At 44.2% G+C, this 16,459-nt stretch overlaps 1 pseudogene; it reads right to left on the bottom strand.

Moving 5' to 3' along the window:
* Nucleotides 1–548: 548 nt before the first annotated feature.
* LOC115146885 (thimet oligopeptidase-like) lies at nt 549–15,194 on the bottom strand (annotated as a pseudogene).
* Nucleotides 15,195–16,459: the final 1,265 nt, after the last annotated feature.

The raw sequence follows: 16,459 nt of genomic DNA, 5'->3' as shown, positions 1-16,459 counted from the left end.
GATAGTGATGGAATGTGTCACTGATGCATAATCATAATCGAGTTATTTTCCCTCCCTTCTTTGATGTAATAACCGCTGATACCATTTGAATAGATTAAAGTAATTATCCAATGATCCCCTGTGAAGATAGATTGGGAAATAAGCGTTGTTTTGACATGACATAAATAATTACTCCCAAATACAACAGAGAGACTGAACATCATCAATGTAGCTACAAGTGCAATAGCATATACTGCATTTGAACGAATATGTTTTAGACATCACCTTGTGGGCAAATTCGATTTCAAATGGTGATTTTTCTACGATGTTCCAGCCTTTAGCCAGGGAGTGGTCTCCCAGACGAGGATTACATCTACCTCTGGACTGAAAAGCACGCCCAACTGAGAATCTCCATTGAAGTGCTTTTTAGTTAAGGCTTAATCTTGGTCCGGACCCTGGAAACTGACCGTAATGTACAATGGTCAGTGTAATGTGATGATGTATGATGTTTTGTGTCCCCCTTGTGGACATACACACAAAACAGTATTTGTATTAATTAAGGATCCCCATTAGCTGCTGCCAATCTTCCTGGGGTCCAAACACATTAAGGCACATTTAAAAAATAAATAAAAAACAGTACATCATATGTCATAACATATCATTACACCACTCCCTGTATACCAAGACTTCGTGGCCTCACACAGTTCCCACTTCATCATCAAGTTGGCTGACCCCTCACAAAAAAGATTGCCGTTTTGAAACTGTAGTAAAATTGCAGTAACTACAGTTGACCGAGGTATTTTGGATGAAGTAATTGCAGAATTACTAAGTGCAGTTACACTGCAAAATTACAGCAGAATTTGTATTTTATTTTGGACGCAGTATTTTCAGCTCTACTGCACACTACTGCCGTTAAACTGCAGTTCTACTGTACTCTGACTGCAATCTTTTTTCATAAGGGACAACACGACAGTAGTAGGCCTGATTACCAACAACGACGAGAGAGCCTAGGCACTCTGACGGCATGGTGCCAGGTAAACAACCTCTCCCTCAATGTTAGCAAAACAAAAGGAGCTGATTGTGGACATCAGGATGATCCAGTTTGGGCTCCCATCCTCATCGAGACTTCCGTGGAGACGGTCAAAAAACTTAAAGTTCCTTGGCATACACATCTCAGCGGAGCGGAAATGGTCAAACCACACAGACACTGAAGAAACTCTGCCTGTCCTCGAGGGTCCCTCACAGTGTTCTACAGGAGCATCATTGAGAGCATACTGTCGGGCAGCATCACAGCCTGGTGCAGCAACTCCACCGCCGCAATGGCTTTTTTCTGGCCACTCTTCCGTGTGGAATGTACGGGTTAAAGTGGTCCTATGGACAGATACTCCAACCTCAGCTGTGGAGCTTTGCAGCTCCTTCAAGGTTATCTTTGGTCTCTTTGTTGCCTCTCTGATTAATGCCCTCCTTGCCTGGTCTGTGAGTTTTGGTGGGCGGCCCTCTCTTGGCAGGTTTGTTGTGGTGCCATACTCTTTCCATTTTTTAATATTGGATTTAATGGTTCTCCGTGGGATGTTCAAAGTTTTTTAATAAACCAACACTAATCTGTACTTCTCCACAACGTAGTCCCTGAACTGTTTGGAGAACTCCTTCTTCTTCATGGTGCCGCCTGCTTGGTGGTGCCTCTTGCTTAGTGATGTTGCAGACTCTGGGGCCTTTCAGGACAGGTGTGTATATATACTGAGAGCATGTGACAGATCATGTGATACTTAAATAAAGTCCACCTGTGTGCAATCTAACTAATTATGTGACTTCTGGAGGTAATTGGTTGCACCAGATCTTATTTCGGGCCTTCATAGCAAAGGGGGTGAATACATATGCATGCACCACTTTTCAGTGAAACATTTTGTAGAATGCTTTGAAACAAGTAATATTTTTTCCTTTCACTTCACCAATTTGGACTATTTTGTGTCCATTACACGAAATCGAAATAAAAATGAATTTAAATTACAGGCTGTAATGAAACAAAATAGGAAAAACAACAAGGGAGTGAATACTTTTGCAAGGCACTGTAATATTACACACGTGGTAGCATTCAAAGATGCTTGCCAATCAAAGGGAACTTGCAGGCTTAAATTATCTTCTTAAAACTATAGATGCATAAAAAAAGGAATATGGTAACTCAAGATGAATGGTGAGTGGAGTGGATTGACTGTGCCATACCTTAGGATTCCATTATTCCTCTCTATTTTAAAACGACTGACAAAGATGCCCATGGAGTAGACCTCGCTCCACAGGTAGCCATAGTACTGGCCACCGTAGCCCCCAGCCAAGTGACTGAAACTGGTTGTCATATTAGTGCCTGGAGGGAAAGTAATACTTTTGTGTTCTTTGAGAACAATACATCCTTACAGGAGGAACATTGCTTTAAATTGTCCATTCATATTCTAATTAAAATGGCATTATATTGTCACTGGTGTGAGACCTGGAGTAGCGGGGATCCCCAGAATGTCTTGGTAGTGCTTGGCGAACACCCTGGCAGTGTCAGCTTGGGACTTGGTGTGCAGAGAATGGTCCACTTTACTGAGCACTACCTGATGCTGGTTCATCAGGGAGTGGGAGTATATTGGATGTCAAGTTATTTTATGGTTTTTTAACAAATATTTTAGATTTGAAGGGAACAGACATGCATGCTATCCAGTAGATATATACAGTACAATAGACCCAGTAGGATAGATGCACTACTTATTTCTTAGTTACCTTATTACATATGAATGGGTGAATTGGTGGAGAGGTTTCTATATGTGTGACATCTGACCTGTATTGGCGACTCGGGAGGAAATTAGTTTGTTGAGCAGATTGTCAGAGATGGGGCTCCTTCTCCCATACCTATTTCTCCAGTATCTGAAATGACACCTCCACAAAGTCTGTCTCTCCAAGGGTCCCACTGAACTCTGAGAACGTCATCCAGGGAGGGATTCATGGAGATTAGAAAACACTGTCGATTTTCAGGACCAGGCTGGTGATTATTGTGTCGAGGGTCAGTGTTGAATGTGCACCCAATGTGCATACCCTGGAGCAGAGCTTGTGCATGATGTGGCCAAACTCACGGAAGAAGGTCTCCAGCAGAGAGGGCAAGCATTTCGTAGGCTTGGTTAAGTTGGCCACCGCCGGCATCCTACGTTTCCCATCAGCCCACCGACAGCCGGGCTGGAGCCCGCAGAAAGGACACAAGATCAACGATTCAAAATCAAGCACGGTGTGAATCATGCTCTGGACCTTATAATTAGCCATAATAGTATGATATCTGCTTGGAAGCTTTGAACAAAGCAACTAGCTCTGCATCCCTACCAGGAGTGTACAACTATAGCCCCGATAGCCCCATACAGTCCTGCTGATGTTCATTCTTCCGTGGCCTTTCAGCTGGACTATCTGGGATGCAGGTTCAAGTAGAACTGGCCAATCTTCTCCCCGGAAGCTGACGTTGTCGTATCACACATGGGCGTTGTTTACCCTCTTGAAGGTGAGCCCCAGCAGGTCCTGTTAGATACTGAGCAGCCCCTCCGTCACCACCTCGGGAAGAAAGTACTCGATCAGCTTGTCCTTGTCCGCGGCAAACTTCACCTGCTCCACCTGGTTCATGTAGTAGGGCATGTCCCAGGCATTGATCTGTCCACCAAAGGCTTTTCACCCCATTGCACAGTCCCTGTTCTTCAGGGCCAGGATGTACTTCCTTTCCTTCAAGCACACCAGCTTCAGTTTCTCCTAGAACTCACCTGTAAAGTAGAAGACATGGAAATTATATCAAAATGGAGTGGATGCCACCTCAATTTCAATTAGCTGTTTTATTTTCAAGTTTTTTTCCACAATTTGTGATTATAGTGCTAGAAAAGTTATCGAAGCACAGAGGCTGCTGACTCATAAACAGATTTTGGATCTGACTATTGGTAAGACATTATATATTTATTAAATATCTATTGCATTTATATCTGAATACTGTGTAATACAGCTCTACATTGATTTATTGATAGGCCATGAATACAGAAAGCATGCCACGTGTTGGTATTCAAGTACATTCTTGGCGTGGGTACTCATTGCCAGTAGCTGTGCCACCTTTGACCTCAGCTCAATCAGCTGCTCCAAAATGACTGTGTTAAACCTGCAACAAAACGTAAAACATTAAACTTTCAGGAAGTCTGGCACATATGGTCATAAATACTGCATGTTGACTTCTATGAGAACTCTCTGAACTCTATCAATACATTTTTGAGACTTGAGAACAAGGGTATTCAACAGCATAAACTTGTCGTGGGGATAGAAATAGATGGTCCTGAAATAGATGGATAAACTTTTAAAAAATAAATAATAATAATTCTAGGGTGCCTGGATTTCTGAAGGAACTGCACCCCTTGGCACCCTTATAATTCCAAACTTTGTTATAGTAGATGCCAAGTGGCACACCAACATTGCAGATTTAAAAGATCAATCAACCAACCAAACAAACAATAAATCAATGAATAAAACAATACATGAATCTATTATCAATGTGATTTGTAGAGCACTTTTTACAAGTACAAGTGGAACAACAGCAGGAGGTTACCTCCTTACACCTGCTGTGGAAAGCAGTCTCCATCTTCCTCTTCGTTTTTATTTATTTATTTATTTCACCTTTATTAAACCAGGTAGACTAGTTGAGACAAGTTCTCATTTACAACTGCGATCCGGCCAAGAATAAAGCAAAGCAGTTCGACACATACAACAACAGAGTTAAACATGGAATAAACAAACATACAGTCAATAGAGAGGCTTTTATTCTCTATTTTGGTAAGGCCAGGGTGTGACTAGGGTGGGCATTCTAGGTTCTTTATTTCTTTGTTTTCTATTTCTTTGTTTTTTGACAGAGTGTGGTTCCCAATCAGAGGCAGCTGTTTTTCGTTGTCTCTGAATGGGAACCATACTTAGGCAGCCTTTTTTTTCCCACCTGTGTTTTGTGGGTAGTTCGTTTCGGTTTAGTGTCTGCACCTGACAGAACTGTTTCGGTTTTTGACTTCATTATTTTGTTCTAGTGTTTGTTTGAGAAATAAAATATAATGAACACTAACAACGCTGCGCTTTGGTCCGAATGAGGATTCGGACCGAGAGCCGTGACAGTTGGCAAATGAGGTAAGACAATAAATAGTCCATGGTGGCAAAGTAATTACAATATACCAATTAAACACTGGAGTGATTGATGTGCAGAAGATGAATGTGCAAGAAGAGATACTGGGGTGCAAAGGAGCAAGATAAATACAGTATGGGGATGAGGTAGTTGGATGGACTATATTACAGATGGGCTATGTACAGGTGCAATGATCTGTGAGCTGCTCTGACAGCTGATGCTTAAAGCTAGTGAGGGAGATATGAGGCTCCAGCTTCAGTGATTTTTGCAGTTTGTTCCAGTCATTGGCAGCAGAGAACTGGAGCGTACAGGTCACAATGATGGGTAGTATATAGGGCTTTGGTGACAAAACGGATGTCACTGTGATAGACTAGACTGCATCCAATTTGTTGAGTAGAGTGTTGGAGGCTATTTTTAAAATTACATCGTCGAAGTCGATTTTATGAAGGGTATGTTTGGCAGCATAGGTATTTGTAATTGTCCACAAGTCAGAACCGTCCAGAGTAGTGATGCTAGATGGGCAGGCAGGTGCGGGCAGCGATCGGTTGAAGAGCATGCATTTAGTATTACTTGCATTTAAGAGCAGTTTGAGACAACGGAAGGAGAGTTGTATGGCGTTGAAGCTCGTCTGGAGGTTTGTTAACATAGTGTCCAAAGAATGGCATCAGAGGATAGTGGTGAGGGTATGCCAGTCACCATGTAATGCCTGTCCGCTGTCTTCTCCAGCCCATTCAGATAGCTATCCACTAAAAAGCAAGAGTCAAAACCCAAATATTCTGAGAACATGGTAAGGATAAATGAAGAATACATGACAAGGATATGACTACAAGGATGTACAGAGGACAAAACATTAGGAACACCTTCCTAATATTGAGTTGCACCCCCTTTTGCTCTCAGAACAGCCTGAATTCATCGGGGCTTAGACTCTACAAGGTGTCAAAAGCGTTCCACAGGGATGCTAGCCCATGTTGACTCCAGTGCTTCCCACAGTTGTGTCAAATCGTTGAACTTCCGGGTTGGAGCGAGCGGTCGCATCTGCACTCGGTCCGCAGGTAGTATTACATTTCATTACATTTCATTATAGTACAACGGTTTGATTTGTCTAATCTTAGCAATTTCTTCTTAGCTAGCTACATAGCCATCTTTGTATCATAGATAATTGCGTAATTATCGTATTTCGTCGTCCTAACGCAGTCTACACTGCCCTGCAGCTAGCCAGCTAGCTAACGTCCACCGTTAGCTAGTCCACCGTCTACCGATTAGCTACGGTTTGATTTGTATAATCTTAGCAATTTCTTCTTAGCTAGCTACATAGCCGTCTTTGTATCGTAGATAATTGCGTAATTATCGTATTTCGTCGTCCTAACGCAGTCTACACTGCCCTGCAGCTAGCCAGCTAGCTAACGTCCACCGTTAGCTAGTCCACCGTCTACCGATTAGCAGCACAACTATTACACTCAACTGAACGACTTGATTAGTGTAGTGTTAGCTAGCTACATAGTTGTCTTTGCTGTCTTCGTATCCAAGATAATTGTGTAGTTTAGAGTGTGTAGTTTTAGAGTGATTATCTTAATTTACCGAGGTTAGCTAGCCAGCTATTTGTCGTCCTTAACGTAGGAGACACTGCTAGCTAGCCAACAGCTAGCCAACGTCTTCCGAACAGAACTTCCGCACTCAACAATCCGGTCGCATTTCGCTTCGCTCCACAGGTAGTATCACATTTTTCATTTCATTTCATTACAGTACAACGGCTTGATTTGTTTGATCGTAGCTAGCTACGTAGCTAGCTACATAGCCGTCTTTGTATCAAAGATAATTGTGTAGTCTTGAGCGATTTCCTAGGTTAGCTAGCCAGCTATTGTCGTTCTTTTAACGCAACGTAACGTAATCAACAATGCTAGCTAGCCAGCTAGCCCCGAATAGCAGCACAGTAGCACAGTAGAAACTATTACACTCAACGGAACGACTTGATTAGTGTAGTGTCAACAACGCAGACACTGCCAGCTAGCCTACATAGTCAACAACGCAGCCTCTGCCAGCTAGCCTACTTCAGCAGTACTGTATCATTTTAATCATTTTAGTCAATAAGATTCTTGCTACGTAAGCTTAACTTTCTGAACACTCGAGACGTGTAGTCCACTTGTCATTCCAGTCTCCTTTGCATTAGCGTAGCCTCTTGTGTAGCCTGTCAACTATGTGTCTGTCTATCCCTGTTCTCTCCTCTCTGCACAGACCATACAAACGCTCCACACCGCGTGGCCGCGGCCACCCTAATCTGGTGGTCCCAGCGCGCACGACCCACGTGGAGTTCCAGGTCTCCGGTAGCCTCTGGAACTGCCGATCTGCGGCCAACAAGGCAGAGTTCATCTCAGCCTATGCCTCCCTCCAGTCCCTCGACTTCTTGGCACTGACGGAAACATGGATCACCACAGACAACACTGCTACTCCTACTGCTCTCTCTTCGTCTGCCCACGTGTTCTCGCACACCCCGAGAGCTTCTGGTCAGCGGGGTGGTGGCACCGGGATCCTCATCTCTCCCAAGTGGTCATTCTCTCTTTCTCCCCTTACCCATCTGTCTATCGCCTCCTTTGAATTCCATGCTGTCACAGTTACCAGCCCTTTCAAGCTTAACATCCTTATCATTTATCGCCCTCCAGGTTCCCTCGGAGAGTTCATCAATGAGCTTGATGCCTTGATAAGCTCCTTTCCTGAGGACGGCTCACCTCTCACAGTTCTGGGCGACTTTAACCTCCCCACGTCTACCTTTGACTCATTCCTCTCTGCCTCCTTCTTTCCACTCCTCTCCTCTTTTGACCTCACCCTCTCACCTCCCCCTACTCACAAGGCAGGAAATACGCTCGACCTCATCTTTACTAGATGCTGTTCTTCCACTAACCTCATTGCAACTCCTCCAAGTCTCCGACCACTACCTTGTATCCTTTTCCCTCTCGCTCTCCAACACTTCCCACACTACCCCTACTCGGATGGTATCGCGCCGTCCCAACCTTCGCTCTCTCCCCCGCTACTCTCTCCTCTTCCATCCTATCATCTCTTCCCTCTGCTCAAACCTTCTCCAACCTATCTCCTGATTCTGCCTCCTCAACCCTCCTCTCCTCCCTTTCTGCATCCTTTGACTCTCTATGTCCCCTATCCTCCAGGCCGGCTCGGTCCTCCCCTCCCGCTCCGTGGCTCGACGACTCATTGCGAGCTCACAGAACAGGGCTCCGGGCAGCCGAGCGGAAATGGAGGAAAACTCGCCTCCCTGCGGACCTGACATCCTTTCACTCCCTCCTCTCTACATTTTCCTCTTCTCTCTCTGCTGCTAAAGCCACTTTCTACCACTCTAAATTCCAAGCATCTGCCTCTAACCCTAGGAAGCTCTTTGCCACCTTCTCCTCCCTCCTGAATCCTCCTCCCCCTCCTGAATCCTCCTCCCCCGAATCCTCCTCCCCCCCCTCCTCCCTCTCTCTCTGCAGATGACTTCGTCAACCATTTTGAAAAGAAGGTCGACGACATCCGATCCTCGTTTGCTAAGTCAAACGACACCGCTGGTTCTGCTCACACTGCCCTACCCTGTGCTCTGACCTCTTTCTCCCCTCTCTCTCTAGATGAAATCTCGCGTCTTGTGACGGCCGGCCGCCCAACAACCTGCCCGCTTGACCCTATCCCCTCTCTTCTCCAGACCATTTCCGGAGACCTTCTCCCTTACCTCACCTCGCTCATCAACTCATCCCTGACCGCTGGCTACGTCCCTTCCGTCTTCAAGAGAGCGAGAGTTGCACCCCTTCTGAAAAAACCTACACTCGATCCCTCCGATGTCAACAACTACAGACCAGTATCCCTTTCTTTTCTCTCCAAAACTCTTGAACGTGCCGTCCTTGGCCAGCTCTCCCGCTATCTCTCTCAGAATGACCTTCTTGATCCAAATCAGTCAGGTTTCAAGACTAGTCATTCAACTGAGACTGCTCTTCTCTGTATCACGGAGGCGCTCCGCACTGCTAAAGCTAACTCTCTCTCCTCTGCTCTCATCCTTCTAGACCTATCGGCTGCCTTCGACACTGTGAACCATCAGATCCTCCTCTCCACCCTCTCAGAGTTGGGCATCTCCGGCGCGGCCCACGCTTGGATTGCGTCCTACCTGACAGGTCGCTCCTACCAGGTGGCGTGGCGAGAATCCGTCTCCACACCACGTGCTCTCACCACTGGTGTCCCCCAGGGCTCTGTTCTAGGCCCTCTCCTATTCTCGCTATACATCAAGTCACTTGGCTCTGTCATAACCTCACATGGTCTCTCCTATCATTGCTATGCAGACGACACACAATTAATCTTCTCCTTTCCCCCTTCTGATGACCAGGTGGCAAATCGCATCTCTGCATGTCTGGCAGACATCAGTGTGGATGACGGATCACCACCTCAAGCTGAACCTCGGCAAGACGGAGCTGCTCTTCCTCCCGGGGAAGGACTGCCCGTTCCATGATCTCGCCATCACGGTTGACAACTCCATTGTGTCCTCCTCCCAGAGCGCTAAGAACCTTGGCGTGATCCTGGACAACACCCTGTCGTTCTCAACTAACATCAAGGCGGTGGCCCGTTCCTGTAGGTTCATGCTCTACAACATCCGCAGAGTACGACCCTGCCTCACACAGGAAGCGGCGCAGGTCCTAATCCAGGCACTCGTCATCTCCCGTCTGGATTACTGCAACTCGCTGTTGGCTGGGCTCCCTGCCTGTGCCATTAAACCCCTACAACTCATCCAGAACGCCGCAGCCCGTCTGGTGTTCAACCTTCCCAAGTTCTCTCACGTCACCCCGCTCCTCCGCTCTCTCCACTGGCTTCCAGTTGAAGCTCGCATCCGCTACAAGACCATGGTGCTTGCCTACGGAGCTGTGAGGGGAACGGCACCTCAGTACCTCCAGGCTCTGATCAGGCCCTACACCCAAACAAGGGCACTGCGTTCATCCACCTCTGGCCTGCTCGCCTCCCTACCACTGAGGAAGTACAGTTCCCGCTCAGCCCAGTCAAAACTGTTCGCTGCTCTGGCCCCCCAATGGTGGAACAAACTCCCTCACGACGCCAGGACAGCGGAGTCAATCACCACCTTCCGGAGACACCTGAAACCCCACCTCTTTAAGGAATACCTAGGATAGGATAAAGTAATCCCTCTCACCCCCCCCCCCCCCCTAAAAGATTTAGATGCACTACTGTTCCACTGGATGTCATAAGGTGAATGCACCAATTTGTAAGTCGCTCTGGATAAGTGTGTCTGAGTGTCTGCTAAATAACTTAAATGTAAATGTAAATCGGCTCTGGATGTCCTTTGGGTGGTGGACCATTCTTGAAACACACTGGAAGCCCAGATGAATTGAGGCTGTTCTGAGAGCAAAAGGGGTGCAACTCAATATTAGGAAGGTGTTCCTAATGTGTTGTCCTCTCAGTGTATATAGCCTGAGCGTGAAAAACCCAGCAGCGTTGCAGTTCTTGACATACTCAAACCAGTGCACCTGGAACCTACTACCTTACCCCGCTCAAAGGCACTTAAATATTTTGTCTTGACCATTCACCCTCTGAACGGCACACATACACAATCCATGTCTCCAATTGTCTCAAGGCTTACAAATAATTATTTAACCTGTCTTCTCCAATTCATCTACACTGATTTGAAGTGGATTTAACAGGTGACATCAATAAGGGATCATAGCTTTCACCGGGATTCACCTGGACAGTCTGCCATGGAAATAACAGGTGTTCCTAATGTTCTGTACACTCAGTGTATGAAGGACAATCATGAATAGTTCTTTCATTTCTTTTAGTTCTGGTTCTGCTTGCTTAGTTCGTTTTCACTGAATGTTAGTCGTTGTTTCTACGGCATTCAGATTTTGGTTGAAGTTGATTGAGAGTTCACTGAGTTTTGACAATCGTATGATTTCCATGAGCGAGAAAAAATAGTCACATTGGTATGAGAACTCTACAGTGTTGAAAAGTGTAGACCACTTAAGTGCCACTGAGAAATCCTGTCCCTTATGTACAATATATGAAACTCCAAAGCTTGTATCACCTTCTGTATATCCTTTGAAAAAAGCAATAATTTTCTCTTCCCTAATGTGATAGGACGGTCTAAGAATCTCTTGGCCTCAGGCATTAGAGTGTCCAGCTGCTTCTCCTGCAAGAAAACATCAGACCACTCTCTGAGGATGCACTTGTACCAAGTTGGCAGCATATTCAATATTTCTCATCTGTCCCATTGAACTGTGGCGCAATTTCTGTATGTGTGTGTGTGTGTAGTTCTGTCAGTCCGCTAGGTGTCCACCTCAGGCAGGCGTTGGAGCAGTACCTAGACAGCTTCCAGGGCCATGTGACAGTTAGGACTTCATCTGGACTCATTGAAATTGACTCATTGAAACTACTTAAAGACAAATTATATTTTGGTATTTGTTTCATTAGTCCAAGTGCAAAAGGCATCATGACGGCTGTATTTGTGTATATTGGAAGGTTTTTTTTTCAACATTTTGTTACGTTACAGCCTTATTCTAAAACATTTTAAATTCATTTTTCCCTCAAAGCTACACACAATACCCCAAAATGACAAAGCAAAAACGTTTTTTTAGAAATGTTTGCAAATGTATTACAATTAAAAACGGAAATATAACATTTACATAAGTATTCAAACCCTTTACTCAGTACTTTGTTGAAGCACATTTGGCAGAAATTACAGCCTCGAGTCTTCTTAGGTATGGCACTACAAGCTTGGCACACCTGTATTTGGGGAATTTCTCCCATTCTTCTCTGAAGATCCTCTCAAGCTCTGTCAGTTTGAATGGGGAGCGTCGCTGCACAGCTATTTTCAGGTCTCTCCAGAGATGTTCGATCGGGCTCTGGCTGGGCCACTCAAGGACATTCAGAGATTTGTCCCAAAGCCACTCCTGCATTGTCTTGGCTGTGTGCTTAGGATCACTATCCTGTTGGAAGATAAACCTTCACCCCATACTGAGGTCCTGAACACTCTGGAGCAGGTTTTCATTAAGGATCTCTGTACTTTGCTACGTTCATCTTTCCCTGGATCCTGACTAGATTCCCAGTCCCTGCCGCTGAAACGCATCCCCATAGCATGATGCTGCCATCAGCATACCATAGGGATAGTGTCAGGTTTCCTCCAAATGTGATGATTGACATTCAGGCCAAAGTGTTCAATCTTGTTTCTCATGGTCTGAGTCTTTAGGTGCCTTTTGGCAAACTCCAAGTGGGCTGTCATATGCCTTTTACTGAGGAGTGGCTTCCGTTCGGCCACTCTTCCATAAAGGCTTGATTGGTCGAGTAATGCAGAGATGATTGTCCTTCTGGAAGGTTCTCCCATCTCCACAGAGAAGCTCTGTCAGAGAGGCCATCGGGTCCTCCCTGACCAAGGCCCTTCTCCCCCGATTGCTCAGTTTGGCCAGGCGGCCAGCTCTATGAAGAGTCTTGGTGGTTCCAAACTTCTTCCATTTAAGAATGAGGCCACTGTGTTCTTGGGGACCTTCAATGCTGTAGAAATTTGTTGGTACCATTCCTGAGATATGTGCCGACACAATCCTGTCCTTTGACCTCATGGCTTGGTTTTTGCTCTGACATGCACTGTCAACTGTGGAACCTTATATAGACATCTGTGTGCCTTTCCAAATCATGTCCAATCAATTGAATTTACCACAGGTGGACTCCAATCAAGTTGTAGAAGTATCTCAAGCATGATCAATGAAAACAGGATGCACCTGAGCTCAGTTTTCGAGTCTCATAGCAAAGGGTCTGAATACTTATGCAAATAAGGTTTTTATTTGTAATAAATTTGCAAACATTTCTAAAAACCTAAAAACATTTCTAAAAACCTGTTTTCGCTTTGTCATTATGAGGTATTGTGTGTAGATTGATGAGGGAAAAAAATATTTCCTAAATTTTTTTTTAATAAGGCTATAACATAACAAAATTAGGAAATAGTCAAGGGGTCTGAATACTTTCTGAATGCACTGTATCTTGAAAACGTAATTGCTAAAATGCTAAACATTTTGGGCCTATATCAGCAATGGACTAATAGTTTATTGGTGGAGTTTTCCTTTAAGTACAAAGGGTAATAAATAGTCTGGAGAGAACACTGTCTCCTCTCAGTGCTTTGGCAGTACACCCTCTTCCAGATGATTCATCCAAATCATTTGATTGATAATGACATAACGTTTCATTATGTTGATGACTAGTTGAGTATGTATGATATGTGAACATGATAGTCAGTGGAGTAACAGGGGTTTTAACCAGGATCAAGCCACTTGGCATCAGCTGCTGCCAGACCGTAATCAGGTCAAATTACAACTGTAGGCTAAATATAAACCAGTGGTATCAAATGAGGGCACATTTAGAATGAATGAACTCTAGCCAAAGCCAACAACGTAACACCTCAAAATAAAAATTATTTTACTCCTGCTCCATTTTTTATCAAATTATTTTGGCTATGTGTGTATGTGCATATTGTACTTATAATAATAGTTAGTTCATAGGTACTTAAAGGAAGGATTCACCCATTTTTAATGTTATATAATTTTGGGGCATTTCTGAGCAATGTTGGGGGTCAATTTCATGTTTTCATGTGTATCTGAGCTATTGCCGTTCAAGCAGGCAGAAATACAGCCGCTATGACGAGCTTTGCATCATCGGTATGGTGAGTTTTGCATCAAATGATGCCTGCTTGAACAGCAATAGCTCAAATATACATGAAAACAAAATTACCCCAGGAATCGACAGAACATCGCTCAGAGATGCAGAAAAACAATATAACATTCAAAATGGGTTCATCTTTCCTTTAAATATAGACTCAGCGAAATGACGTTGCTACGAACAGCACCGGAGATATTGAGATGAGCGAGATGCGAAAGTCTCACACAGTCACACACAGTATGTGCACATATTCGCTTCACGCTGTTTACAGGGAACCAAAACAGCAGAGAAGTTGAGCCTTGCTCTTCAACGTTCTTAGTTGTTGCGGAAATTGACTCAATATGCTATTTACTTTCTGCATTACGTCATATCGCTGAGTCTACCATTACCTAGTTAGTATAGTATGTTGTTGGTAAGTTGTAACTTCTAGGCGGCAACAACTCTCTGAAACACGTCGTCCCTCATACTCGTCTCCACTTCAAAGTCAGACAGCTTCTTGTTGGCCTCTGTGCTCACTGATCGCATCTCCTTACAAGCAGACATGTACTGGGAGACATCCAGAACATGGCGCTGTGCTGTGGAACAAATGCAGGCAAGATAAAGGTGACATATTCAACTGGTCCAGAGTAGACTATATAAATACATTATACATTAGTGGACCAGGGAAGAAACAAAAGGAGGATTATGTTCAAACAACTGGAGCAGAAGTGTTGCCTAAAATGAGTAATTACTGTATAAACATGTGACTTGAGAGACATCTCCATATACAAACGTTTGTTTTCTCTCTTTTAAGTTTTAACATTAAAAACACATTTGTGACCTTTTGATCAACATAGATCAGTGTGGCCAAGGTCAGACAATAATGTCTCTGCATATTCTAATTTGGCACTGGCCAGTACTTTGAAGGTGTTTTCAATGGACACCTGTTCTACATCCAGAGATCCGATGTCGTCGTAGACCTGTTTGATCCTCTGAACCAGGCTCCCTGTCATGTTCTTGATCTGGGGCCAGGTCCCATCTCAGGGTATTCCCGTTGTTGCAGTCTGCGGCGACCTGGAAACAGTTTCTGGCAGCAGGTAAACACCAGCAGGGTCTATCTCACACTGGGTTTAATACCAGACATTCTGGAGACAAAATAGAATTATTACAAGTAACTCCCAAAAAAAGAATGTGCATGACAGTACATTTGCAACTTTTTGTACATTTCATATAACCTCAATGTGATTTAATTCACTTGAAATACTGTAAATTCTAGGAAATATACTGAAATGCTAGGAAATATTTATCCTAAGCTTTAACCATCACACAAACCCATACTTAAACTTAATAGCACCAGTCTTTTTTAAAGCAAAGATTGTGTTCGGAGATAGACTGTTTAATACTTCATGCCAGATGATATTTGCTTTTATTAATGGCCTTCAAGACTTTCACATGATCGCCACTAACACTCTGATTCATTTACCAAATGACTGACAACTGATCCCACAACATGTATTAGTGAAGCAAGTGGTTACAGGCCTGGTTAACTGTAAGATGATGGCAGGCTATGTCATAAAATGGCTCTGTTTTGCTTTGTAAGAATACAACTGTAAGGGTTTTCTTCTGGTGAAAGAGAGGCGGACCAAAATGCAGCGTGGTGGTTATTCATGTTTTTAATAAAGACGACTATACATGAACAGACTATACAAAACAAGAAAAGTGAAAACCTAAACAGTCCTATCTGGTGCAAACACAGAGACAGGAACAATCACCCACAAAACCCAACACAAAACAGGCTACCTAAATATGGTTCCCAATCAGAGACAATGACTAACACCTGCCTCTGATTGAGAACCATATCAGGCCAAACATAGAAATAAACCAGACACACAACATAGAATGCCCACCCAGCTCACGTCCTGACCAACACTAAAACAAGGAAAACACACACGAACGATGGTCAGAACGTGACAAAAACAAATGGTTACAGGCCTGGTTAACAGTAAGATGATGGCAGGCTATGTTATAAAATGGCTCTGTTTTGCTTTGTAAGAATAAAAAATTGCTATTAAAATTAAATACAAATATATAAAAGGATAACTTTTATAACTCCTGACCCCTCCTGTCCCAGCCTCCAGTATTTATGCTGCAGTAGTTTGTGTCGGGGGGCTAGGGTCAGTTTGTTATATCTGGAGTACTTCTCCTGTCCTATCTGGTGTCCTGTGTGAATTTAAGTATGCTCTCTCTAATTCTCTCTTTCTCTCTTTCTTTCTCTCTCTCGGAGGACCTAGGACCATGCCTCAGGACTACCTGGCATGATGACTCCTTGCTGTCCCCAGTCCACCTGGCAGTGCTGCTGCTCCAGTTTCAGCTGTTCTGCCTGTGATTATTATTATTTGACCATGCTGGTCATTTATGAACATTTGAACATCTTGGCCATGTTCTGTTATAATCTCCACCCGGCACAGCCAGAAGAGGACTGGCCACCCCACATAGCCTGGTTCCTCTCTAGGTTTCTTCCTAGGTTTTGGCCTTTCTAGGGAGTTTTTCCTAGCCATCGTGCTTCTACACCTGCATTGCTTGCTGTTTGGGGTTTTAGGCTGGGTTTCTGTACAGCACTTTGAGATATCAGCTGATGTACGAAGGGCTATATAAATACATTTGATTTGATTT

Source organism: Oncorhynchus nerka, linkage group LG19, assembly GCF_034236695.1.
Source record: "Oncorhynchus nerka isolate Pitt River linkage group LG19, Oner_Uvic_2.0, whole genome shotgun sequence".
NCBI lineage: Eukaryota > Metazoa > Chordata > Actinopteri > Salmoniformes > Salmonidae > Oncorhynchus > Oncorhynchus nerka.
This window is presented reverse-complemented; position numbering and strand designations above follow the sequence as displayed.